The 26,284-nt window shown below is 44.1% G+C and overlaps 1 pseudogene; it reads left to right on the top strand.

Annotated features, from left to right (window-relative positions):
• The first annotated feature begins 1,661 nt into the window (after nt 1-1,661).
• LOC136508423 (protein ZINC INDUCED FACILITATOR-LIKE 1-like) lies at nt 1,662-26,284 on the top strand (annotated as a pseudogene).

Here is a 26,284-nt window from a genome sequence, read left to right as displayed (position 1 = left end):
CAACATCTAGATAAAACACTTGCAACATATATGTCGAACATATGCAACATCCAGATGAAACACTTGCAACTTATGTGTGAAACATATACAACATCTAGATACAATACTTGCAGCATACGTCGAAAACACAAATGAAACATTGGGAACACAACTTTGCAACACACGTTAACAACCATTGCAACATATGCAACATCCCGATCTACTTTTGCAACATTCATTTGAAACACTTGCAACATATCTCTGAAATATCTGAAACACTTGAAACATACTCTTGCAACATGCGCTTTTAGCGCAATATCACCTTCCTGCTTAGACAAATGGAGCTCGTCGTTGTGGAGCTCGACGCTGGCGCAGAGGTCGGCGGCGGCGCATGGAGCTCACAGGTGCGCCAGCGGAGTGGCGAGCATTGTGCGGGCGAGCACCACCTGCGCAAGGCCGCGAGCAACCCTGGCAAGCAGGAGGGCAGGGGCGAGCACTCGCAGCTAGTGTGGCGTGGACATGCGCGGGCAGGGCGAGCACGCACTATGCAGGGCACGAGCACCACAGTTGTACCATTAGGCTGCGTGATTGGGAGGAAGGCATGGGGCCCGCCCGTGGCAGAGTGAAGCACGCGCGTGGGCAGGGATGCTGAGCAGTGTGCTGTTGCCCATGGTACTAGTGGAGTGGAGAGGATGACCCTCGGTGGGGAGTGGAGGAGATATTTTTGAGAGAGATAGAGGAGCCGTGAACGAGTGGAGTGGAGAGGATGACCCTCGGTGAGGAGTAGAGGAGATATTTTTGAGAGAGAGAGATAGAGGAGCCGTAGAGAGTAGGCGATGTTGGGCCAGTAGCACGTAGGCTCGGGAAGCGCCGCGTCTGTCCTTCCAGACACCCTGAGGGTATCATTATCGTTTTTAATACCAAGAGTTGTAATAGTAGTCTAACTTTTTTGTTGACCAGGACAATTAGCATGGTGTGGTCCTAGTAAAACTCACATTCCTTAATAATAAAATCTACACCTCACAAGTTGAGATGAAAACAACAATTGTTACAGATGCATCTGGACTTCCTTGCAAAATCTACACCTCACCCACACCAAGTCTCTCACTTTGGGGGTGTTAATTTGTATCCCAAGACTAAAATTAAGCCCACCTTATAATAATATAAACTAAACATGGGCTAATTATGAGCTAATGTGATCTAACCACCGATTAATCTCCATTAGCACTTATTATTAGCTCATATTTAGCCCTCTCCTATTTAGCATGCAAACAGAGCAACTATTTGTTAGGCCATTGATCCAAATTCCAAATACCCCCATATTTGTGTCGCCTGCGATTGTCGTTCCTTGGCGCCGCCGGCCGTCCATTTCCATGTTTCTCTTTCTCTCTGTGGCGATGACGCAACGCGTGACGCAATTGCTTTGGCGCGGCATGGGTCACCCAAACCATCGCAACGGCGCCGCAGTGCAGTACCATTTGGCTTCTTCCGTCGTCGTCGTCTTCTTGGCGATCTTGACGCAGTATACATACAGTTGTACATGTCTATCAGCTTGGAACTCACCAACACCACAATATTTTCCTCTCTGTATATAGAAAAGAGGGTGTAAGAGCACGTCCTCCTCTTCTTGTTCTCTGAGCAAAAAGCTCGTCAGAGTTGAGGATTACATTTTGTGGCCACCAATGGAGGAGAGCAGCAGTTCGCCGTTGCTGGAGAAGAAGTACCATCCGGGGTGCCCAGACTGTGCTTACGACCAGAAGAAGGACCTCCAGGAGGGGATGCCATACAAGGAGTTCTTGTATGTCTGGATCATCTGCCTTTCTACTGGTATGGATTGGAATTCCGTCCTCCCAACCTGCTTGGATTTTCTCCTAAGATGATAATGGAAAAAAATATTCTGGCTTGTATATCTCTTGATATTCTAGGAAACTTTTTTTTTCCTTTTCACGGTCAAAAGTTCAGAGGAATTGGGTGGTTATTAGACATTCAGATGTACCAGATCGAGGAAAAGGTTATTACTATATGTCAAGGGTACTATAAGAACCATCTAGAGAACACTGTTATAATAAAAAAAGTCATGCTTAAGCACTCTATAAATAACGTTAGAAACACTTACCAATAATTTTTCTTGATTTTTTTTTTACAAAAATAGGCTATTTTTCTATTTTTCACTGTCCCTTTCCATGTACGCAATTTTACCTGTTGCCGCGCTGGATAATCATTTTCTAATTATTGCTGACTATGGAATACTATCATTCTAGCGGTAAGTGGTCCATATGTTTTTTTTTCTCTTTTGCAAAAAGTTCAGTGTACATTTATTAACACTTATATTTCTCCTGCCCTATTCAGCTTTACCGGTGTCATCACTATTCCCTTTTTTGTATTTCATGGTATGTATGTCATGATTCCTCTTAACCTAAATCCTAAGGATCTTTCACTGTTATGTATATATATCAATAATCTAGTGATAGAACTATTAATTTGTCAATATTAATTCTCATCAGCCCCTCACATTTCTTTCCATATATATGCGCCGGCGTGCATATTTGTTTTAGCTAATAAGTTTATCTCTTTCTCAGATAAGAGACTTGCATGATGCAAAAAGAACAGAAGATATTGGTTTCTATGCTTGATTTCTGGGTTAGTCCTCATAAATTGCTGATTCATTCACATGTGAGATGGTTGGGTATATATATGATGTTTTGAACTTTTTCTGGACAATTTTCAGGCGCTTCATTTATGCTTGGTAGATGCTTGACTTCAACTGTTTGGGGAATAGCAGGGAGAAAGCCAGTAGTCATGGTTGGCATTTTGTCTGTGTTAGTAAATGTTTTTGCTTCCATCAGTATTGACTAAAGCATTAATTCTTTCATTCCTATCTTATAATGAATTTCATTTTATATCACTAGTACAGAAAACTCTATGGAGGCGGGCGTTTTGGATTTTTGGAGGCAGGAAAAGCAACCACCTTCAATCGAAGGTCACGGTTAATGCACAGACCATGGAGGCGGGCGCTTTGCCCGCCTCGGTTAATCAATACAAAAAGAAAAGAAAATCCTGTGGACACGCCCGTCGAGCCCGTCCACGGGCCCGTCGAGCCCATCCACGGGCCACCGCCGCCGCTAGCTGGATCCACAGCTCCGCCAGCACCCATCGCTGGATCCGCACCGCCAGCACACCCCGTGCCAGCCCCCAACGCCGGATTTGCGCCGCCAGCACCCCGTGTCGGTCCCCATCGCTGGATCCGCGCCGGATCCTCCGCCGCCGTCGTCGTGTTGGAGGAGATGGACGCCGTTGTTGTGGAGGAGGTGGGGGCCGTTCGCCGATGGAGGAGATGGGCACCGGGATCCACCTCCGTGCTCCTCTGGCCGCCGGGATCCGGCCACTGGAGCCGCGCCGCCGCTGGATCGGGCTCCTCCTCGCCGGATCTGGTGGTGGCCGCCGGGATCCACCTCCGTGGTCCTTTAGCCGTCGGGATCCGCCATGCTCTGCGCGAGAGAGACAGAGAGGGTTGCCGCGCGGCCACCGTGCTCCGCGCTAGAGAAATAGAGAGGGCCGTCGCCGGCCACCGTGCTCTGCCTGCGAGAAACAGAGAGGGAGAGGGGGCGCGAGCGCTGAACGGGAGGGGGGTGGAGAGGAGAGGGACGTGCAAGCGAAGCGGGGAGAGTGAGCGGAGAGGGAGCGCGGAGGGTGGTAGTACACCACGACACTGATATAGCGTCACATGTGTGTCGTTATAAGTTCAGTAATACCGTTGAACAGTTGATCGCTATAACTGCTCCACGGACTAAGTGTCGGTAAATATACTTTTTCAGACGAACTATTGGTTGCTAAAAATATTTAGCTGTAATGTTGAACCATCAGTTGGCATAAAACAGTAAAAAAGACATACCTTCGGTCGCTATAGGGTCATGCTTCGAGAGCGCTGGAAACGGAAAAAGGCGCGTTCCCCAAAAATTTCAAGGCCAGATGCCCCTCCGCTTCAAACCCTACCTCTTCACATTTTCAGCCGTCGCCCGCACCAACTCCCCAGCCGCCGCCGCCAGCCTCCCCTCAGTCCCGCCGTCCTCCACGGTCTGCGCCAAACCCTCGCTGCCACCGCCCCAATTCTCCGCCACCCGCTAACTTGACATCAGCTGACCAAATTCCCCCGCCGCCCCTCCACTGGTTCCCAGCCCTTCATCTTCCCCCAAATCAAGCTCGATTCAACGCGCAGCTCAAAGGGGCAGCCCAAGGAGAAGGAAGAGAAGAGCGGTGCTCGGGAAGAGAAGCGTGCCGCCGCCATCACCACCGCTGCTACTTTGTTCGAGCTCATCCCGCCGCCCGACTGACTGATGGCCACGAGGCACAGGGCGTGGTCCTCCCCCACCTCCCCGTTCACCCCATCTTCCGGCACCAGGTAACCAACTGCTTGTGCCTTTCTCCCTGCCTTGTAGGTCCCCTTGGTCCTGATCTAATCCGCTGCAGGTGGGGGTGGGGTTTGCCGTTGCTTCTGCTACTTGGGGATAGGAGATCCGGATGAGAATGTCATGGATTTATTCTCTCGAGATTTCAATTTTGATTATTCCACTCTACATCACTGTCGGCTGCTTGGTTAGATTCTACTGGATCCCATAGCTATAGGCAGGCACAGATTATCCATGGTACTGATATCGATGACCCCCTATTCTGTTCCAAGATCTGTGCGAATCTATTGATGCTATTGTTTTGTTCCTGCTATGTTCCTTAGTGTAGCCAAGATCTGAACAAGCAGACGAGTCAATGGCAAAGAAAAACCAAACTTTGTATTTTGGTATTAGGTTTATTAAAACCTGCTGCCTCCTGCTCGCACGATAGAATTCGAAGCACCATCTGCACCCTGCTCTTGCTTTGCCTTTGTGCTCTGAAACCTGCTTTCCTCAAAATGTTACCAGCATGATAGCATCACAGAATAGTGGAAAAGAACTATAGATATATTACTGTGAACGATTGTTGTTGGAACACAGGTGTATCTTGATGATAACATATATAAAAACACTTTGTACTTATCTTCGCTAGCTAAAGCTGAAGGTTGCGTGAGGTGATAAGCAAATGAGTGTGCCAATGTTTCATTTTTAGCTGCTGCTTATGATTCCACGATTTTATTTTTACCCGTTTGTTCAGATAATATAATCACAAAATTAGTGTTCTGTATTGTGTCAGGGCTATGCCCTTGTTCCAAATTAGTGAATTTAGCAACTTTGTTTCTAAATTTAACCACTCATGGGCTCTTAGTAGGAAAACATAATTTGCCATCTTATAAAGAGATTTGCCATGGTATTGTGCCCTGCCTTTCTAGTCATTAGTCAATCAGCATAGCAGGATCGTCTGCAGATACAGTCGTTCCCCTGGACCAACATAATCTAATCTTACTTTAAACACTCGTTTGTTTCATCCCAGCTCCATGTCTCCATCTCAGGAGTACGATTAACTTTGACTTATATGCTCTGTAATTGAGCATTTTACTGAAGTTTGTCATGCCCCTGAAATGGAATGAGTTCTATCTATATCATTTCCTGTGCCTATTTTAGATCTTGGTACCATCGTATGCTTGAGGCTTTACAATTTCATGGCTGTGTAATTGTTTGGCCATGTTTATTGAAATGCATAGAAATTTCTACTGTTGTCGTCATGCCAGGGCGCCTAATGTTCTAGTGGTAAGTAAATTTTCCTAATGTTCATTTACTGTTGTAGTTCACCAGATCTGGAAAAGCAGCCGAGTCAATGGAAAAGAAAACCATAATTTTGTATTCTGGCATGATAAGTAAATTTCCTAATGTGCATTTACTGCTGGTCTAGCCATGCACATATTATCCATGGTAGTTGGTTTGTTGTCACCAAGGTTTGGAAAACCATAACAAAAATGCAAACTTACATTTTTGGCCTAATCTATGTACTGTACTATTTTGTTTTCCAATTTTAGGTATCAACTTACTTGCACTACTTTAATTCACTACTTTGTTTTCAAATAATCTACTAATCCGCAAAATTGCACTACTTTACTGTGTTTCTGAGCTTTTCATTACCTTGTTGATAGTGTTGCATAGCATTTGTGAGTTTGTGTTGAATTGTACAGAATTGTGATAGGTTGGTATTTGCGTAGGAACTTTTCTTCAAAGAAGGAAAGGCCCAATTCATGCAGAGATTGGTAAATTGACAGAGCTAAATAAAAATCACTATCTGCTTTCATGTGAATTCATGCTTTTCATTTGCTACAAGGTGTTGACTAATTTTTTTTACATCTGTGGGTGCAGTTATATGTAGTATAATAACTTCACTAGATGTATTCATATTTCAGACATCTTTTTCTGCCCTCAGACACCTACTGAAGCTGTAAGAATACACTATCTTGTTCCTCTCTTTATGATATATACATAGATAGTTCAGTTGAGTGTGTAAGAATTCTTTATCATGTGTTTATTTGTAGGAGGAAATTAAATTGTATAGATGTTGATCTGAAATGTGGGGCAACATTTCATATTAGTTCATATTTTGGGCCCTTGCATTTTTTACTTTCATCAAACAGCTATTTGTGATGTTGATACATTGCAATCACACTCTTCAATAACTGTATTTGAAATTTCTTTGATTTGTCCATGTCCTAGAAATTTTAGATAATAAACTTTTTGATTCTATGATGCAAATACAGCATCCAATGGGAAGTTAACTGCAGCAATTTACTTAGCTTGGGCTCTATAAGATATATTTCAGAAAGCATATTTTATTATTAACGACTTTGGCTCGAATAACTTTAAACTCCCTGCATGTGTAACTTATTAACCCTGGGTCTTTGGCTATTTGCTTATATTCATTTTTTGTTTGTTTGTTTGTCTATGGGAACTTAACTGCAAATACTAACCTGACATAGCTTTCAAATACACTTTATTATCTGCATCCAATTAACTTATTTTCCTTTGAACTTTACAACTATTTCATTTGTTCATACCTTTTTGTTTGTTTTTCTATGAAAAGTGTATCTGGTTGGATTTGTTTGACCTCTTGGTGTTTCTATATAGGTTAGTGAAGCTAGCCTGTAAAGGCATCAAGTAAAGAGCAGATCACTTCAGGTAATCTAGCATTGGCCAACAACGAGGTGCTGACCAAAGAAATACAGTAGGAGATTACTCAGTACCTTCTTGATGACACACAAGGCCCACTAGTTTCTTCTTCAGACGAAGATCAGCAATGGCCAGGGTAGACTCCCTCTCACTTGTCATGCCAAAGCCCTCATTGCTTGTTCTATAAAAATCATTTTAGCTCATGTTTGGTAGTTCTTGCATTATAGTACGAAGGTACACTCAAGAAGGACATGTTGATAGCACAAAGGTGAATATCCCTTTTTTCTCTCTGAATCCTACATTACTTTGGTAATGACATGCTCTATTTGCTTAGGTGCCTCCCAAATCTTTGGAGTGGCAGAATTCTTATGGGTTGGTTGAAAAGAGATAATTCTGGTTCTATGTTGCTTAATTCTTATGGGTTGGTTGTGTAGAGAAGTAGCAATCCATGTGCAAGCATTGTTTTTATCAAATTAATGAAATGTATTATCTGTCTATAACCTATGCTTTCCAATAGCTTATTTTATATACTTGCTTTATTTCAGAACACTACCTTCCTGCTTCCTGATAAAGGGGGAGACAAAAGCTTCGTCTGCAGATGCCCAAACTTTTTGTAGAGAAGAGATATTCAAAACAGAATAAGGATTTTCATGCAAGCCATAGATTTGCTAAAAACTGTTAGTGAAATTTCAGTATTGAGCTTTTGGTGTTAGTGAGCTAGGCTTTTGGAAACAAATGGTGGATGTATGACTTTTGTTCATAGGAAATAGGATAGGATGTAGAGGTAGAGGTGTTTTTTTTGACGCAGAGGTAGAGGTGCTGATGGCTTGCTCATGCACAAACTTCATGTATGCATGAATGAACCAGTGTCAATGTATTATGCTCATATTAATCAATGTCCATGTTTGCATGGTTAATGTATACTGTAATGAATGTTTGTGCATTGATAACATACAATTTTGGGGTCATTATGTATTGATTAGCAACATATATTTTGTCTCTGTGTGAATGGTTCGCGTCGGACTGTTAGTTGCTAAAAGTATTTATAGCCTCAAACTACGTGTCGGTATATATAGCCCCTAAGGCGTCTGATAGTCGGTCGCTAAAAACTTATCGGTCGGCATAGGCTATACCGACGCCACTTTCAGCGTCTTCCAGTAAGTGTTGGCATAGATCTATACCGACTGATGGAAAGTCGCTATATCGACCTATACCGACCGACCGTATGTCACTATTCTAGGGCTGTGGTGTAGTGTGACGGAGTCACGCGAGAAGGAGCGGAGTCACGGGTCTGAGGGCGCCGCACGGGGCTGAGGCGCTTCTGAGGGTGGATGAAGTGAGCTAGCGTTTGAGTGTTGGTATATATATGGAACCCTGGTAACGGGCCTTCTGGGCTCCTTTGGGCCTCAGTATTTTAGGAGGCGGGCCTTATAGTGCGCCCGCCTCCGAAAATGTATTTACGGAGGCAGGCTTCTTTATGTCGACAGCCTCCGAAAATAAAATATTTTTGGAGGCGGTTGTCTTAAGACGCCCGGCTCCGTAAATCCATTTCCCGAGGCGGGCACAAAATAAAAAGTGCCCGCCTCTGTTAATCGCAGGCATTAACCGAGGCGGTTGGATTTTGTGACCGCCTTCGTTAATAAAAGGGTACCGTCTTGCAAAATCATTTGTGTAGTAGTGTATGGCAATTCTCTAATAAATCTTGTTAATATTGCAGGGTCATATTTAATACCTTGTTTGGGCTTAGTACTAGTTACTGGATGGCAATAGCTACAAGATTTCTCCTTGGTGCATTAAATGGTTTGCTTGGGCCAATTAAAGTAGGTAAATTAGCTTGTTGTTCAATACTTTTATGCAAGATGTAATCAGCTGATGCCTTTTATGGACAAATTTTGTAGGCTTATGCTATTGAAATTTGCCGACCTGAACATGAAGCTCTGGGACTATCACTTGTAATATATTCATGAACGGAATTTGAACTTCTCTTGTTGTAGCTGTTTTTATTCTAAAGTTCAATTTCTTGTAATTGTAGGTCAGCACCGCTTGGGGGATAGGTCTGATCATTGGACCAGCTCTTGGAGGCTACCTCGCACTGGTATAGTAGAGAATGTAACAATTTTTGGCTATGCTTTATTAGAAATCGTAACACAATTCTTGTATGCCAGCGTGCAGAAAAATTTCCAGGCATCTTTTCACCAGACTGATTCTTTGGAAGGTATTCTTTCTTTTATCGAAATTAGATACTTCTTGCTATCTGTAATACTCACATTTGGTGGAAACTTGACAGGTTCCCGTATTTCTTACCCGGTTTGTGCACATCACTCTTTGCTACTGTTGTTCTTGCAAGCTGCATATGGATGCCGGTATGTTAGATTGCTATAATTTTCGTGCTCATGATTGTGATTGCACAAAATCTTCTAAATGCTTCTATGCTCTCCAATCTATATTGCACAATCTAACATATCAAACATTCACATATATACTGTCCACAGGCCATAATTGATATTTAAGATCATCTGAATATATATGACACACTACAAAACACATGAGTCCTATCTATATTGTAGAAAGAGAGTTTGGTCCTAATATGTTTATTTCAACATTGAACAACTTTTGCATGGTACTAAGGTCGAGCACAAACTTTGTTCGTTTTCTCTGTTGAGGGAACACCTTTCTTTTTTTAGTTTCATATAAGGTTGAGGGTCTGAATCAACCTCCTTGCAAAATAAACAAGAATAAGGATGCATAGAAATTCCCTTCCCTATACTCCAACTTGTGTGGGAACTTTCAACACTGGGTAAGTGGGTATGTCCTTTCCTTTTATAAGTGTTATTATAATGATGTATGATATACGACAAATAACGAGGGAATTTTTTATGATTTAAATTATTCCATCCATAAGATGTTGACTTTTGTCCCTCAAATTTATTCTTCCACATTATGTAGTAAAGTACCTTGAAATATTTTTAGGAGACACTACACAAGCATAAAGTTCATGAAAATCAAAATAAAATAGTTGAAGCTTTGGAGGCCCATTCGATTGACTGCAAAGAGAAGGTTGAAAAAAATTCTACCTTGGATGACAAGAAGAGTTTGTTCAAGAATTGGCCATTGATGTCATCCATAATTATGTATTGTGTCTTCTCCTTTCATGATATGGCTTATACAGAGGTATATATATTTCTACCTTTTTATTTCTTTTGGTTTTAAAAATAATCTTAAATGTGATGTCTGTTACTTATATATTCTCCAAACATGTATTAGATAAAAAATATGACTAGTAGACGTATTTCATACATTGTATAAACTTGTTTTTGTATAGATTTACTTAATATCTGAAAATATAACCTACTCCTGATATTATTGTCAGATGGTTACTTGCTGCGAAGAGATAGTTAATTTGGATTATTCTACAACTAATTGTGCTCTTGAATTATTTTTACATTCGGGCCGATATAATATTTATTTTTAAGTATTTAAATCAATTTTAAGTGGAATTGTTTGTATTACCTTACAATTATGAATAAATGAAAGCCTACAACCAGAGATTACAACTATATAATTTGTAACTATATATACAACAACACTTGTAACCACACAATCGATTACCTCAAAAAACATGTAGAAGCAAAAGTGAAAGCATCTAGGCCCCCAGTTGGGTTTCGGTGATTAATGACAATACAAGATTACTATGACTAATGTGTGTTTTGCAGAGGCAATTAAGTTAGGTCATGGTAATGGAGATCAATTGGGCAATCAAGGTGGTCATGCCCCTACGATGGAAATCGTTTCGGTTTTCAAACGATGGACGACAAGGTTAAGGATGACTAGTTCTAAGTGTCGATTGGAGTTAGAGAGACACTTAGAGTAGTTTAGGACTTTGTTTTTCCTTTGGCCGTACTATTAAGGGGGGTATGGACGGGTAGCTTGACCTAGATGAGTCTAGTGAGTTAGGTGTGGTGCACACTTGTTAAAAATAGCACTAGGTAGCTCCACCACAGCCCTTTGATCCTATGGAGCATACTTCATTCATATATGATCGAGAGTTGAAAGTGAATGGAGGGTCAAATGCTGACCGGACGCTGGCTGCAGGGTCCGGTCAGTTCATTTGATCAAGGAGATTGCGTCTGACGCGACCGGACGCTGAGTGGTCAAGCGAACGGACGCTGAGGTCCAGCATCTGGTCGACTCCAGTAAGGTTTCAGAGAAGAAAATCTACCACCGGACGCGTCCGGTCAGTACTGACCAGACCCTAGGGGTTCAGCGTCCGGTCGAGTACAGTAAGGTTCTAGTGAGGGTTAAATGCGACCGAATGCGTCCGGTCAGTGATGATCGGACTCTGCCAGCATCCGGTCAACACTTAAACACTGGTGTGCGGGTTGAACTGACCGGAGTGTCCAGTCACCCCGCAGAGGCACATAACGGTTCGTTTTTTCAGCCCTTGTTATAAATAGAAGCTCCACTCGTGTGTGGAGTTACTTTTGATCATTCCAACAGCTGAGAAACACGTTTGTGAGTGCCAAGAAGAGCAAGGTCCTAGTGAGGTGATTGAGATTTGAGAATCCAAGAGAGTAGCCTCATTAGTGAATCAAGAGTAGCAAAGTGTGCATCCACCTTTCTCATTAGACTTCACGTGGTCAAGTGAGAGTTCATGCTTGTTACTCTTGGTGATCGCCATCACCTAGACGGCTTGGTGGTGATTGGGACCTTGGTGATCACCCGACGGAGCTTGTGGGTGACCCAACTCAAGTTGTGAGCGGTTGTGGGTGATTCACCGTGACGGAGTGTCAAAGAATCAACCCGTAGAGAGCACTTGATCCTTGCGCAGATCAAGGGGGAGCTACACCCTTGCGCGGGTGCTCCAACGAGGACTAGTGGGGAGTGGCGACTCTCCGATACCTCAGCAAAACATCGCCGTGTTCCTCTCTCTCTATTTACTTTGAGCAATTCAATACTTGTTTTTACATTCATAGAATTACCATGCTAGAGTAAGTTTGGAACATAGGTTGCAAGTCCTTTGCGCGTTAGATTAATAGAAACACTTTTCTAGGCACAAGGGGTTAATTGGGCTAACCGTAGGATTTAATTATTGCAAGAAAATTTAGAATTAGCCCAATTCACCCCCTGTTGGGCATCCTGATCCTTTCAATTGGTATCGGAGCCTCGTGCTCACGTTTTTAAGCTTAATCGCTTAGAGCAAGATGTCTCATGGGGATGGACCTCCTCCTATCTTTGAGGGAGATGACTTTCCATATTGGAAAATCCGCATGGAGGTTTACTTAGAAGCTCTAGACATTGGTATACTTAGAGCCGCCTCACAAGGCTTCCCAAAACCTCGGGATGCTACACACTTACAAGGCGATGAGGTTAATTATGAAAAGTGGAATGCAAAGGCTCGAAACACCATCTTTAGAGGCCTTTGCAAAGATGTGTTCAACCGTGTAAGGAACCACAAAGACGCCCATGCACTATGGTCGGACGTTTGTGCGCTCCATGAGGGAACCAAGAGTGAGCGTGAGGAACGCTATGATCTTATAATTAAAAAGCTAAATTCATTTGAGATGCTTCCCAAAGAATGTGCTAATGATATGTATTCATGTTTGAATGTTCTTGTAGAGGAAGTCAATGGGCTTGGACTTACTCAAATGTCACCATCCGATGTTGTGAGAAAGATCTTGAGTGTCCTCCCCATTGACAAATATGGGCATATTGTGACTGTGCTACACCAAGGTGATCTTTCCACCGCTACACCGACACAAATCTTGGGAAAGATCAATGCTCATGAGATGTACATGCACATCACACCACAAGATGGGTCATCCTCTACCAAGAAGAAAGAGAAGGACTTAGCATTCAAAGCTAGCCAAGATAAGGGCAAAGCAAGACTTGAGTATGAGAGCTCAAGTGATGAAGAAGATGAAGATGAAGATCTTGCTCTCATGGTGAAGAAAGTCGGCAAAATGCTAAAGAAGCTAAACAAGAGTGGCATCAAGTTCGATGGCAAGAAGAAGAAGTTCTTCATAAGCTCTAGAAGAAAGCCAATCTCCGAAATGGATTGCTTCAATTGTGGTGAACTTGGTCATCTAGCACATTAATGCACCAAGCCCAAAAAGACAAGTTCAAGAACAAGAACAAGGGCAAGAAAGATGACTCAAGTAACGAAGATGAAGATGAGAAGAAGAAGAACAAGCCATACAAGAAGAGAGATGGCAAGAAGAGGGACTTCCACAAGAAGAAGAAGAGTGGAAAGGCCTACATCGTCGATGATTGGCTCATGGACATTGATTCATCTAGTGGATCATCCGATGATGATAGTGAAAATGAGAAGGTGGCCACCATTGCTATTGATCTTTCATCTTCACCGCCACCATCGCCATCATCCTCTACACACCTATGCCTTATGGCCAAGGGTGAACGCAAGGTAACTAATAATGATGATAGTAGTGATGATGATGATGATTCGCAAGCTAGTGATGATGATAGCGATAGCGATGATGATGATTCACCTTCATATGATGATCTTGTCAAAATACTAAGACAATACACTAAGATCATTAGAAAGAGTAGAGCTAAAAATGAAATGCTTGATGCTAAAAATGATTCACTCTTAGCAAAATGCGATACATTGGAAAAGGCTAATGTTGAGCTTAAAGAAACAAATGATGCTATATCATCCAAACTCAAGGAGCTCAAATCTTCTAAGAAAGAGCTTAAAGATAAACATGATAAACTTGAGTGGGTGCACAATGAGCTCATCACTAGCCACAACAAGCTAAAAGATGAATATACAACTCTAAAGATCAATTATGATACTCTTGTTATTGCTCAAGAATTTTTGCCAAATGAGCCACATGATGCTACTAACCATGTTGTTAAGATTGATATAGCTACATCATGTGATGATTTTATTGATGAGAGCATTGAGCAAGGATCTAGTGGCAAAGGCAAGAAAGTGATTGAGTGCAATGACTATGATGAATATGTCAAGCTCAAGAATGAAAATGAAAAGCTCATGAAAGATCTTGAAGAGATGAAAAGCCACAACACCATTGTGCTAGAAACTCTTGATCATGATGAAGAGTTGATCCTTGAGAATGAGAAGCTCAAAGAAGAGAACAAGAAGCTCAAGGAAGATAAGAACAATGATGTTCTCGAGGAAGAGAACAAGAAGCTCAAGATGGAGAAAGAGCATCTCAAGATGGGATTGAGCAAGTTTGCAAGAGGCAAGCATCTCCAAAGTGAGCTACTTATGAACACCATCATGAAGATGGATAGAAGTGGCATTGGATATGTGGAAAGTGTAGAGAAGAAGAAGGCTCAAGTTCAACAACAACAATCAAAGCCAAAGCCAAAGCCAAAGAGTTGTTTTGAGTGTGGACAAGAAGGCCACTTTGCTCATGAGTGCCAAACTCCACCGCCACAACCCTTGCCCAAGCATGCTAGACCCTTTGCCTTCAATGCTCACTACATGCTTAGAAAGGATTCTAGTGGAAAGATGAAAGTCATGTTCTTAGGACCCCCTAACAAGAATAGGCCTAAGAAGATTTGGGTGGCTAAGTCACTTGTTGAGAAGGTGAAGGGCCCTCAACAAGTTTGGGTTCCTAAAGCTTGAATCTCTTGTGTATAGGTGAACTACAAGACCGGTGGAAGTCATTGGGTTATTGATAGTGGTTGCACTCAACATATGACCGGTGATCCTCGTATGTTCACCTCACTAGATGAAGAGGTAGATGGATAAGAGAGAATAACATTTGAAGATAACTCAAAGGGCAAGGTTAAAGGGTTGGGCAAAGTGGCAATATCAAATGATCATTCCATCTCCAATGTGCTTTATGTTGCTTCATTGAGCTTCAACTTGCTATCCGTTGGACAATTGTGTGATCTTGGCTTCCAATGCTTGTTCACCGAGAAGGAGGTTGTTGTATCCAAGGTAGATGATAATCAAGTGATATTCAATGGATTTAGATACAACAAATTATATCTAGTGGACTTCACCTCCGAAGATGCAAATTTGAAGACTTGCCTATTCACCAAAACAACACTTGGGTGGCTATGGCATAGAAGACTTGCTCATGTTGGGATGAGCTCACTCAAGAAGCTAATGAAGAATGAGTTGGTGAGAGAGTTGAAGGATGTGAAGTTTGAGAAGGACAAGCTTTGTAGTGCATGTCAAGCCGGCAAGCAAGTTGCAAATACTCATCCAACCAAAGCTTTCATGTCAACCACAAGAGTGCTAGAACTCCTTCACATGGATTTATTTGGACCAACAACATACAAGAGTTTGGGAGGAAATCTTTATTGTCTTATGATTGTTGATGATTATTCAAGGTATACATGGGTATTTTTTCTTCATGACAAATCCGAAGTTGCATCTTGCTTCAAGAAGTTTGCCAAGAGAGCTCAAAATGAATTTGAAGTGAAGCTCAAAAAGATTAGAAGTGACAATGGGAAAGAATTTGACAACACAAACATAGAAGCCTATTGTGATGAAGTTGGAATCAAACATGAGGTCTCCGCAACATACACTCCTCAACAAAATGGTGTAGTTGAGAGGAAGAACCAGACATTGATCACTCTTGCAAGAACAATGTTTGATGAGTACAACACCCCTGAAGCTCTATGGGCGGAAGCAATCAACACCGCATGCTATGCATCCAACCGCCTATTCGTTCAAAAGTTCCTTGGCAAGACACCTTATGGGTTGCTCAATGGGAAGAAGCCGGACGTCTCCTTCTTTAGGGTGTTTGGTTGCAAATGCTATATCTACAAAAAGAGGCAACACCTAGGGAAGTTCCAAAGACATTGTGATATTGCTTTTCTTGTTGGTTACTCATCAAAGTCCAAAGCATATAGAGTATTTAATCATGCCACTGGCTTGGTTGAAGAAACATATGATGTGGAATTTGATGAATCTAATGGCTCCCAAGGAGCACATGAGAATCTTGATGATGTAGGTGATGAACTATTGAGGGAGGCTATGAAGAATATTCCGGTGGGAGACATCAAGCCAAAAGATGATGTACAAGTCATTGAGCAACCTTCTTCATCAAGTGTGACACAAGATGGTGAAAAAGATGGGAGAGTAGAAAATGAAGATACTCATGTCTCCCATGAGCAAATGGTGATATAAGCATAAGATGTTGATGCTCCACAACCTCCTCCGCAAGTGGTCAATAGAAGAAATACACATCTCCTACAAGATCATCCACAAGATCTCATCATAGGGAGTCCATCAAAGGGTGTAATGACTCGATTTCAAAAACTTGCTTCATTTATTGCTCATCACTCTTTTGTCTCTTGCTATGAGCCTACCAATTCAAAAACTTGCTTCATTTATTGCTCATCACTCTTTTGTCTCTTGCTATGAGCCTACCAAGATAGAATAAGCTCTTAAAGATCCAGATTGGATCAATGCCATGCACGAAGAGTTGAACAACTTCACTCGCAATGAAGTTTGGACTCTTGAAGAGCGACCAAAAGGTGCAAGAGTCATTGGAACAAAGTGGGTGTTCTGCAACAAGCAAGATGATCAAGGTGTTGTTGTGAGGAATAAGGCAAGACTAGTTGCAAAGGGGTTCTCCCAAGTTGAAGGTTTGGATTTTGGAGAGACCTTTGCACCGGTTGCAAGATTAGAAGCCATCCGTATCCTACTTGCATATGCATCACATCATGAAATGAAACTATATCAAATGGATGTGAAAAGTACATTTTTAAATGGCTTTATTAATGAACTAGTCTATGTTGATCAACCTCCTGGGTTTGAAGACCCTAGATATCCTAATCATGTTTATTGGTTGTCCAAGGCACTATATGGGCTTAAGCAAGCCCCAAGAGCTTGGTATGAGCGCCTTTGGGACTTCCTCATTGAGAAGGGCTTCACCATTGGGAAGGTCGACACCACACTATTCACCAAGAAGCTTGATGGGCATATCTTCATTTGTCAAGTATATGTTGATGATATCCTCTTTGGATCATCAAATGAAGACTCATGCAAAGAATTTGGTGAATTGATATCAAAGGAGTTCGAGATGTCAATGATTGGTGAGCTTACATTCTTTCTTGGTTTTCAAGTCAAGCAAATGAAAGAAGGCATCTTCATCTCTCAAGAGAAATACACAAAAGATCTTCTCAAGAGATTCAAGATGGATGAATGTAAGCCAATCAAGACACCAATGCCTACTAATGGACATCTCGACCTAGATGAGGGAGGTAACCCGGTTGATCAAACTCTCTACCGTTCCATGATTGGTAGCTTGTTATATTTAACCGCATCTAGGCCCGACATCATGTTTAGTGTGTGTATGTGTGCTAGATTTCAAGCTAATCCTAAGGAAACACATTTAATTGCCATAAAAAGAATCCTTAGGTATCTAAAGCACACACCAAGCATTGGCCTATGGTATCCCAAAGGAGCTACATTTGAATTAGTTGGTTATTCCGATTCGGATTATGCCAGTTGCAAAGTTGATAGAAAAAGCACATCCAGAAGGTGCCATTTGCTTGGTAGATCACTTGTGTCTTGGTCCTCCAAGAAACAAAATAGTGTGGCTTTGTCCACCGCCGAAGCGCGAAGGATCCTTGAAGATTTGCTAGAAAAGAGTGACCGGACGTTGCACCAGACTCTGTAGTCCAATGTCCGATCAGTTCACAGGAGGTGAACTCGTTGCGAAGGAGTGACCGGACTCTGGCTGCGTCCGGTCGGTGTCCACCGAATGCGTCCGGTCATGATTCCAGAGGTATTGGACCTCTCTGGAATCGACCGAACGCTGGGTGGTAGCGTTCGGTCGCTACCACCGGAGCGTCCGGTCAGTAGTTTTCGTGCGGTTTCAGAATCCTTCTTCGTTTCCTTTTCTGATCCGTGTGCGGCCACCCTATTTAATCTAAATCGTAGGCGGTCTGACCTAATTCGTTTTTCTCGCGCCGACATCAACGCTCGAGCCCTTTGCCGTGCTGTCGTGTTCGCCTCTGCCCTAGCCGCCGCAGCCACGACAGCCCGCGCTGAGCTCCTCGCACCACCGCGCTCAAGCATCACTGCCGCACTCGCCCTGTGCCAGCTCGCCCTCGCGCCTCCACTTCTCGCGCTGCCACGCCGTGCTCCCACACAGCGCCCTGTCTAGAGCTGCCACCGTGCCCGCTGCTCAAACCTCTCCAGCGCCGCCAAGCACCCCAGTCCTAGCTCTAGCCATGCAGCCAAGCTCCACCACAGCAGCATTGCCATTGCACTTGCCCTAATCGCCGAGCTCATGTCCTTCATCCTCTCGACCATCGATTCACCGCTTGCGTCACCAGTCTTTGTCGAGTCGGAACCCTAACCCTAGCCGAGTCGGTGGTTCCCCTCGGGTCGCTTCTCTTCTTCTCGGATCGCTAGTTCGTCAGGTAGCAAGCCAGTCGCTTCTATTTCGCATCTAAATTGCTTGCTCTCTTAGGGTTTCGCATCTATTAGAAATATCGTACTTATTCGTATATCTATCTATTCCATCATGCAGCGAGTTGATGTCATTGAGGTGATAGGTGTTGTTGTCAGTTAACTCAGAGCCAAGCTCACGAGTACGGATCGAGGCCAAGCCTCGAAAGTGTCAGTGGACAGTTGATCTTGTCAGCGGCAGTGGTTCTAGTCCAATCAGATGGCTCGCACCAAAAATGTTGGTGGTGGTCTAGGAGATGATGATCGGAGGCCTCCGCCTCGCTTGCCTGCATATCCTAAAGGCAAGGCAACGAAGAAGATTGCATCCAAGAAGCACAAGTACCCTGATGCAGAGACAGCCAGAGCATCAGCTGTTGTAGAGGCCGCAGAGCGTGCCGAGAGAGGAGGTGCTCATAGTGGAGTTGTTATAGCAGATCATCTGTCACCAGAGGCGCAGGGCTGACTGGAGCATATTGAGTGTCTTCATGGTGGTCTACCTAGGACTGTCATGATGGCAGGGCGACGTCTGGCTATTGAGGAGCCTCAGCCTCAGGGGGAGTCCTAGTAGGAGCCACAACAGCAGCCCTCGTTAGCAGAGCTGATAGAGCAGCCTCAAGAGGGAGAGCAGGCAGAGGAGACCGAGCAAGCACCACAGCCCTAGCTACGTCGCTCTGGTCGTACTCATGTTGCAGTCTCACCAAGGCCACTGACACAACAGAGGGGATCTCGTCCACCACCTAGACCATAGGGTCCGCCTCCAGTGACCCACCTTGACTTGAGGGCCGCCACGGCCAAGCAGGTTCAGCAGCTTTGCTTCGTGGAGTTTTATGTGTGGTTTCCACCCAGGAGGGATGAGAGAGCAGCAGAGGGTTTCTACACGCCACTGTAGGAGGATTTCTATAATGCCTACCTGAACAGTGGAGCAGTCTTCAGATCTCAGAGAGTCTGCAGCATAGAGGCTATAGTCGCAGCAGCTGGAGAGCACATTTGCCCCTACCTTGCATATCTGTCAGGGCTGACATATCTGATTGGCCGAACAGGATTGTATGTACCATCTTGGGTTCGGTAGTTCTATGCTTTGCTCTATATTGACCCACATCATAACTTTATACACTTTGCATTCAGAGGCAGAGACTATAGGATGATGAGTTAGAGGGCCAGGGAGATACTGAGGCTACAGGAGCAGCCTATCAAGTTACATGAGGTATGTAATGGACAGCAAGAGCCTCCTAGGCGTCCTCATGGTGGTTTGGTACCCCCTACAGATCTTGTGCGCCATTGCTTCAAGGAGCCCTTTGGTGAGGGGTCGAGGAGGAACCCCAATGACCTTACTCCTACATCTAGAGTGCTAGAGGCTATCATAAGGAGACACTACTTCCTAGGATGGGATATAGAGAGGGTTTGACTCACCTCCAGCTTTGGCTCCTCAACGCCCTGATGCAGTAGATAGTGTTTGATATTTGGGACCTCCTTCTATCAGAGATGGAGGATACTATAGCTGAGGGCTTCAAGGGTCACAGGTAGCTTCCATATGCACATTGGATCACATTCCTTATTCTCAAGGCTATGCAAGTTAGGACACCAGAGATGGTTGCAGAGTATAGAGGTGCCACCACCAAGTTTCCTGCTTATAACATGGAACAAAGGATCAGGCATAGCACGCCATAGGCACCCAGTCAGCCTCACCATCGTCCAGATATACCAGAGTCTGCAGCTCAGTAGGACGAGATTATCAGGAACATAGCAGCTACTGAGGAGGAGCAGCTTGAGGCTCAGGGGGAGAGGAGCGAGTCTAGTGATAGTTCGGATGACGACTACCTACCTATTCCTCAGATGCCTCCACGCAGACATGATGCAGAGGCCAGCAGTTCCAGCTCCGCTCCACCTGCACCGTAGACGGACCCCGCTTTGATTGCTATCCTTGAGCGGATGTAGCAGGATCAGGCTAGACAGGCTCAGGAGACCGCTGCCAACTTTGCACAGTTTTAGGCTTGTCAGGACGAGTTCCAGCAACAGCAGCAGGTCCTCCAGCAACAGCAGCAGCAGATGCATCAGCAGCAGTTACTCATGCAGCAGCAGCTTTTGGGATTCATGCAGCATGTAGTGACAGCCATTGGGGCCCCACAGCCATAGCCTTCTCCCCAGATTGGTCAGCCTACTACCACTATGATGACTCTAGCAGTACATCCCAGTGGGCTTCAGAGTCAGGGATAGCCACTAGCTCCGTTTGCTTCTCCCACAGTACAGGTGTCCCAGTGGTTATCCTCGCCAATGGTAGCCCTGCAGTTCACACCACTTCAAACGGGCTTCACACCGGATCAGTCATCCTCGCTATTTGTGCCTGACACGTCAGTCTCCAGGAGTCTTGGAGCATCTTTTAGCGAGTTGACAGGGATGCCTACACTGCCACATATGCATGCCCTAGGTCCTTCTACAGCAGCTCCCATTGCTGTGACTACTCAGAGGCTCCCTTCTTCTATCGCATCTTCAGATCCTACGATAGACATACCAGCAGCATCACAGGCAGCACCTGCCCCAGCTCAGACCCAGACCGCTTCAGCAATGCTTCTAGCCACAGAGGGTTAGTCAGTACAGAGCTCAGGGTCAGATGATGATGGTGCCCAGTTCCAGCTTGCTCCTCGTACCTCAGCGCCCGGCTCGTCCGTTGCAGCCCCGCCGACCGACCCTTAGGTTTTGGTGTTTGACGCCAAAGGGGGAGAGGGTTCGAGTATGTAGACTCAGGGGGAGCGTCTTTTAGGGGGAGCCTAGTTAGCTATTAGTCTATTATATACATTTGGAGTTTTATTTGTGTGATACACTATTACTATTATGCATTCGTGTGTTTACTTTCATGCATACTATTATATCTATGTGATAGTGATATCTATGTGATTGTGATATATGACATGTGTTCTCTCTATTTTGAATTTATTTATATGTCATATTACTTGTGCAATGCTCATTTGCTTTTGCTTCCGCGCTTTACTCCGATGCAAATGACCTTCACCACTTGTACTCATGCTTATTTCATATCTTTTGAGTACATCGTGTTGGCTTGGGTCATATAAGCTTGCCTAACTATTTTGTTCTTATTGACAAAAGCTTATATGAACCAAGCATGTCAAAAACCTCACTCTTTCACATACTCGAGGTGGTATTGTCATCAATCACCAAAAAGGGGGAGATTGAAAGCATCTAGGCCCCTAGTTGGGTTTCGGTGATTAATGACAATACAATATTACTATGACTAACGTGTATTTTGCAGAGGCAATTAAGTTAGGTCATGGTAATGGAGATCAATTGGGCAATCAAGGTGGTCATGCCCCTACGATGGAAATCGTTTCGGTTTTCAAAAGATGGACGACAAGGTTAAGGATGACTAGTTCTAAGTGTCGATTGGAGTTGGAGAGACACTTAGAGTAGTTTAGGACTTTGTTTTTCCTTTGGCCGTACTATTAAGGGGTGTATGGACGGGTAGCTTGACCTAGATGAGTCTAGTGAGTTAGGTGTGGTGCACACTTGTTAAAACTAGCACTAGGTAGCTCCACAACAGCCCTTTGATCCTATGGAGCATACTTCATTCACATATGATCGAGAGTTGGAAGTGAATGGAGGGTCAAATGCTGACCAGACGCTGGCTCTGGTCGGACCGGATGCTGGCTGCAGGGTCCGGTCAGTTCATTTGATCAAGGAGATTGCGTCTGGCACGACCGAACGCTGAGTGGTCAAGTGACTGGACGCTGAGGTCCAGCGTCCTATCGACTCCAGTAAGGTTCCAGAGAAGAAAATCCACGACCGGTCGCGTCCGGTCAGTACTGACCGGACCCTGGGGGTTCAGCGTCCGGTTGAGTACAGTAAGGTTCCAGTGAGGGTTAAATGCGACCGGACGCGTCCGGTCAACACTTAAACACTGGTGTGCGGGTTGAACTGACCGGAGCGTCCGGTCAACATGACCGGAGCGTCCGGTCACCCCGCAGAGGCACATAACGGTTCGTTTTTCAGCCCTTGTTATAAATAGAAGCTCCACTCATGTGTGGAGTTACTTTTGCTCATTCCAACAACTGAGAAACACGTTTGTGAGTGCCAAGAAGAGCAAGGTCCTAGTGAGGTGATTGAGATTTGAGAATCCAAGAGAGTAGCCTCATTAGTGAATCAAGAGTAGCAAAGTTTGCATCCACCTTTCTCATTAGACTTCGCGTGGTCAAGTGAGAGTTCGTGCTTGTTACTCTTGGTGATCGCCATCACCTAGACGGCTTGGTGGTGATTGGGAGCTTGGTGATCACCCGGCGGAGCTTGTGGGTGACCCAACTCAAGTTGTGAGTGGTTGTGGGTGATTCACCACGATGGAGTGTTGAAGAATCAACCCGTAGAGAGCACTTGATCCTTGCGCGGATCAAGGGGGAGCTACACCCTTGCTCGGGTGCTATAACGAGGACTAGTGGGGAGTGGCGACTCTCCAATACCTCGGCAAAACATCGCCGCGTTCCTCTCTCTCTATTTACTTTGAGCATTTACTTTGAGCAATTCAATACTTGTTTTTCATTCATAGAATTGCCATGCTAGAGTAAGTTTGGAACATAGATTGCAAGTCATTTGTGTGTTAGATTAATAGAAACACTTTTCTAGGCACAAGAGGTTAATTGGGCTAACCGTAGGATTTAATTGTTACAAGAAAATTTAGAATTAGCCCAATTCACCCCCCTCTTGGGCATCTTGATCTTTTCAAAAAGAAAAATCAACTTATGGTAGCCAATGATAAATATTCACTACACTAGATTATCTCGAGTGTCCATACCAGCTGAGCTATGCAACACTTGTGACAATACAGGTTATACAACACTACCGCTATTCTTTTAACGACAAATTTACAAATCTTATATTATATATTTGACACTCTAAATGATCTCAAATGAATAAGTTATTATCTGCAAAGTTGTACATCTCGTTGAGTACTACAACTTTGATGTTGACTTTGTATCCATTCGACATTGTTAACCATCTCAAATTTGATCTGAGAATTTATATTGAATATTTGTACATGTAAACTATATCTTAATTAAAATGTTGTCAACTACACAGTTTTAGTTCTCTTTGAACTCTACAATTTTGGTCAAAAGTTTATTTTGATTTGACCTCATATGAAAAGATTATATATATATATATATATTTTGCGAAAACAGTTTATCAATTGACGATTTAAGCCACAAACTGGTAGTGATATATGTGGACTTTCACTGCTAATTCATGGCTACAACCGGCAATGATAGTAGACTGTCTATCACTGTTGGTTGTAGCCACAAACCGGAGTGAAAGTCCATCTATCACTGCTGGTACGACCAAAGCAACCGACAGTGATTGTCTAGTAGTGGCTGCGTTATTATACTACTTAATGTACTAACTTTGGGTTATGAGAACTAAATACTATGACTTTAGGTCTTCTCTTTATGGGCTGAAAGTGACAAGAAGTATGGTGGCCTTAGCTTATCATCTCAGGATGTAGGTCAAGTGCTTTCAATAACAGGTAAGACTTATTATTTTTGTACTTTTATCAGTGTTACCAGTATTGTATTGTGTGTGTGCTGGTTATTCTATCACAACTTAAGGTGCTAGGAAATAACCGGCATCACACATATTTTCCCAGAAGTATATTTTAAAACTATGCTACTATAAACTTTGACAATTGTAGCTGTCCATGATTATCAACAGTGGACGTGAACTGTTAATTTTACCCCAAGCTAGAGTATTCAAAGTCTTCCCTAGCTATTGTACTTTTCTTCTCAACGGCACTGCTATTTACACATGACCTTTTCTATTTATTTTTATATCAACACTGACAAATCACAGTATCTGCCTCTTGCATCTCCAGGTGTCAGTCTTATTATATATCAACTCTCTGTATATCCTTGGATTAATAAAATTCTTGGACCTGCTATCAAGTCTTCTCGAATTGCAGCTGTGAGTAAAAACTGTAGTTCTGCTGATAAGCTTTAACTCATTTGGCTGCATGTCTAATGTGGTGCATGATCTTGCAGATTCTGTGCATACCTCTTCTCTTTGCATATCCCTATATGACATCTCTCAGGAACTGGACTATCCATCATTTTGAATATTGCATCAGTATTAAAAAATAATCTTGGTGTGAGTATTTTCTTTTCTCCATCGCCTTGGTATTTTCAGAACAAATTTTGTCCATTTATGACATTTCTTTCTTATATATTCTAGATAGAAAATAAATCTACTGTTATCAGGAGTGGTTGCATTATTATAATGGACTTATAGACTCATATAAACTTGGAGATCACTTTGGATTTTTGCACCTCATGTTAATAAGTTTATCCATGACATGTTGTATCAGATTACTATCGTCACAAGCACTTTCATCCTTCAAAATAACGCTGTGGTATGTGCATATAAGTTCAAATCAATTTCAATACCATTTTGTTGTTGTATCCTACAAGTATGATATTGACTGATCTCTGTGCAATTATTCAGCCTCAAGATCAAAGAGGAGCTGCAAATGGACTGTCCATGACAGTAATGTCCTTATTCAAGGCAGTCGCTCTTGCTGGGACTGGCATTGTGTGAGTAGTATATACTTTAGTTACTCACCACTTCTGTGAGATATTTAATTTTTCATTAGGTCTCAGTTAGAATAATCTTGGATTTCTAGTACTTAATCCCAAAGCACTGCCAAATAATTTTGGGTTTCGGTTGCTATTTTGGTACCCAAACCCAAAATGCAGCGTGCACAATGTATTTAGGTAACCAAAAACCTCTCCAACAGAAGACCCAAAGAGGCTACGCATTTTGCGCCCCTGCTGCACCGAAACGCAAAAAAGCGTCCTCGTTGAACGACGACGCAAACCTCTGGCGTGCCCGTAGCGGTGGGCCCCGCAGCGTGGAGCGGCCGGCGGCGAGGCGAGCGGCGTGGAGCGGCCGACCCCTCCTCCTCCCTGGTCGACGCGCGGTGGCCTCCCCCTCCACCTCCCTAGTCGACAGCGCGGCCCTCGACGGCGCGGTCAGCTCGGCGAGGCGAGCCCGCTATGGCGAGCCGCCGGTGCTTCCAGGCGAGTCCGCGGCCAGCGGGCGAGACGGGGAGCTGGTCGAGGCGAGGAGCGGGATGGGGCGTGGGTGCGGCCGGCGTGGAGAGGAGCAGCGGGCCCACACCGGAGGAGCCGCCGGAGCCCGTGCTCGCCGGAGGAGCCGCGCGGAGCCTGTGCTCGCCGGAGATGCCGCCGGCGCCTGTGTGGATCTGGTCCTGCCCGGCCCTGCAGGCCGCAGGCGTGCGGGCACCGCCGCTGCTCCTAGTGCCCTGGTCGCAGGCGTGCGGGCGCCGCCGCCGCTCCGAAACCCACGCCGCCGACGGAGAAGAGGAAGAATGGGTCGCCTGTGGTTGTTGGAGAAGGGAGAAAATGGGTCAAGCCCTTTTTTACTGTTGGCGCCCCAAACTACTAAATGGGTGTTGGGTTTGAGTGCTCACCGTTGGAGACAGTCTAATACATGCAAAATTTCAAATGCAGGTTTTCCTGGGCACAGAGACGCCAGCAGGCTTTCTTCTTTCCAGGTCAAGTTTTATCTTTTTGATGCATTCACAGGCTATATTAACTCCTTTGGATATTTTAGTCACTACTTCTCATTATGGTTGCTGCTGCTGTACTCGAGGGTTATGACACTCTATTTCCAATTTTCTTCTGATTCCACAATCAATCCACATACAGGTGATCCGATGGTGTTCTTTCTCCTGAGCGTCGTCGAGTTTCTTGGACTTGTGCTCACATTCAAGCCCTTTATGGCCATGCCAGAGCAGCAATATGATAGGAATTAG

This window comes from Miscanthus floridulus, chromosome 15, assembly GCF_019320115.1.
Source record: "Miscanthus floridulus cultivar M001 chromosome 15, ASM1932011v1, whole genome shotgun sequence".
NCBI lineage: Eukaryota > Viridiplantae > Streptophyta > Magnoliopsida > Poales > Poaceae > Miscanthus > Miscanthus floridulus.
Note: the sequence above shows the minus strand (reverse complement) of the source record. Positions and strands in the feature narration are given on the sequence as shown.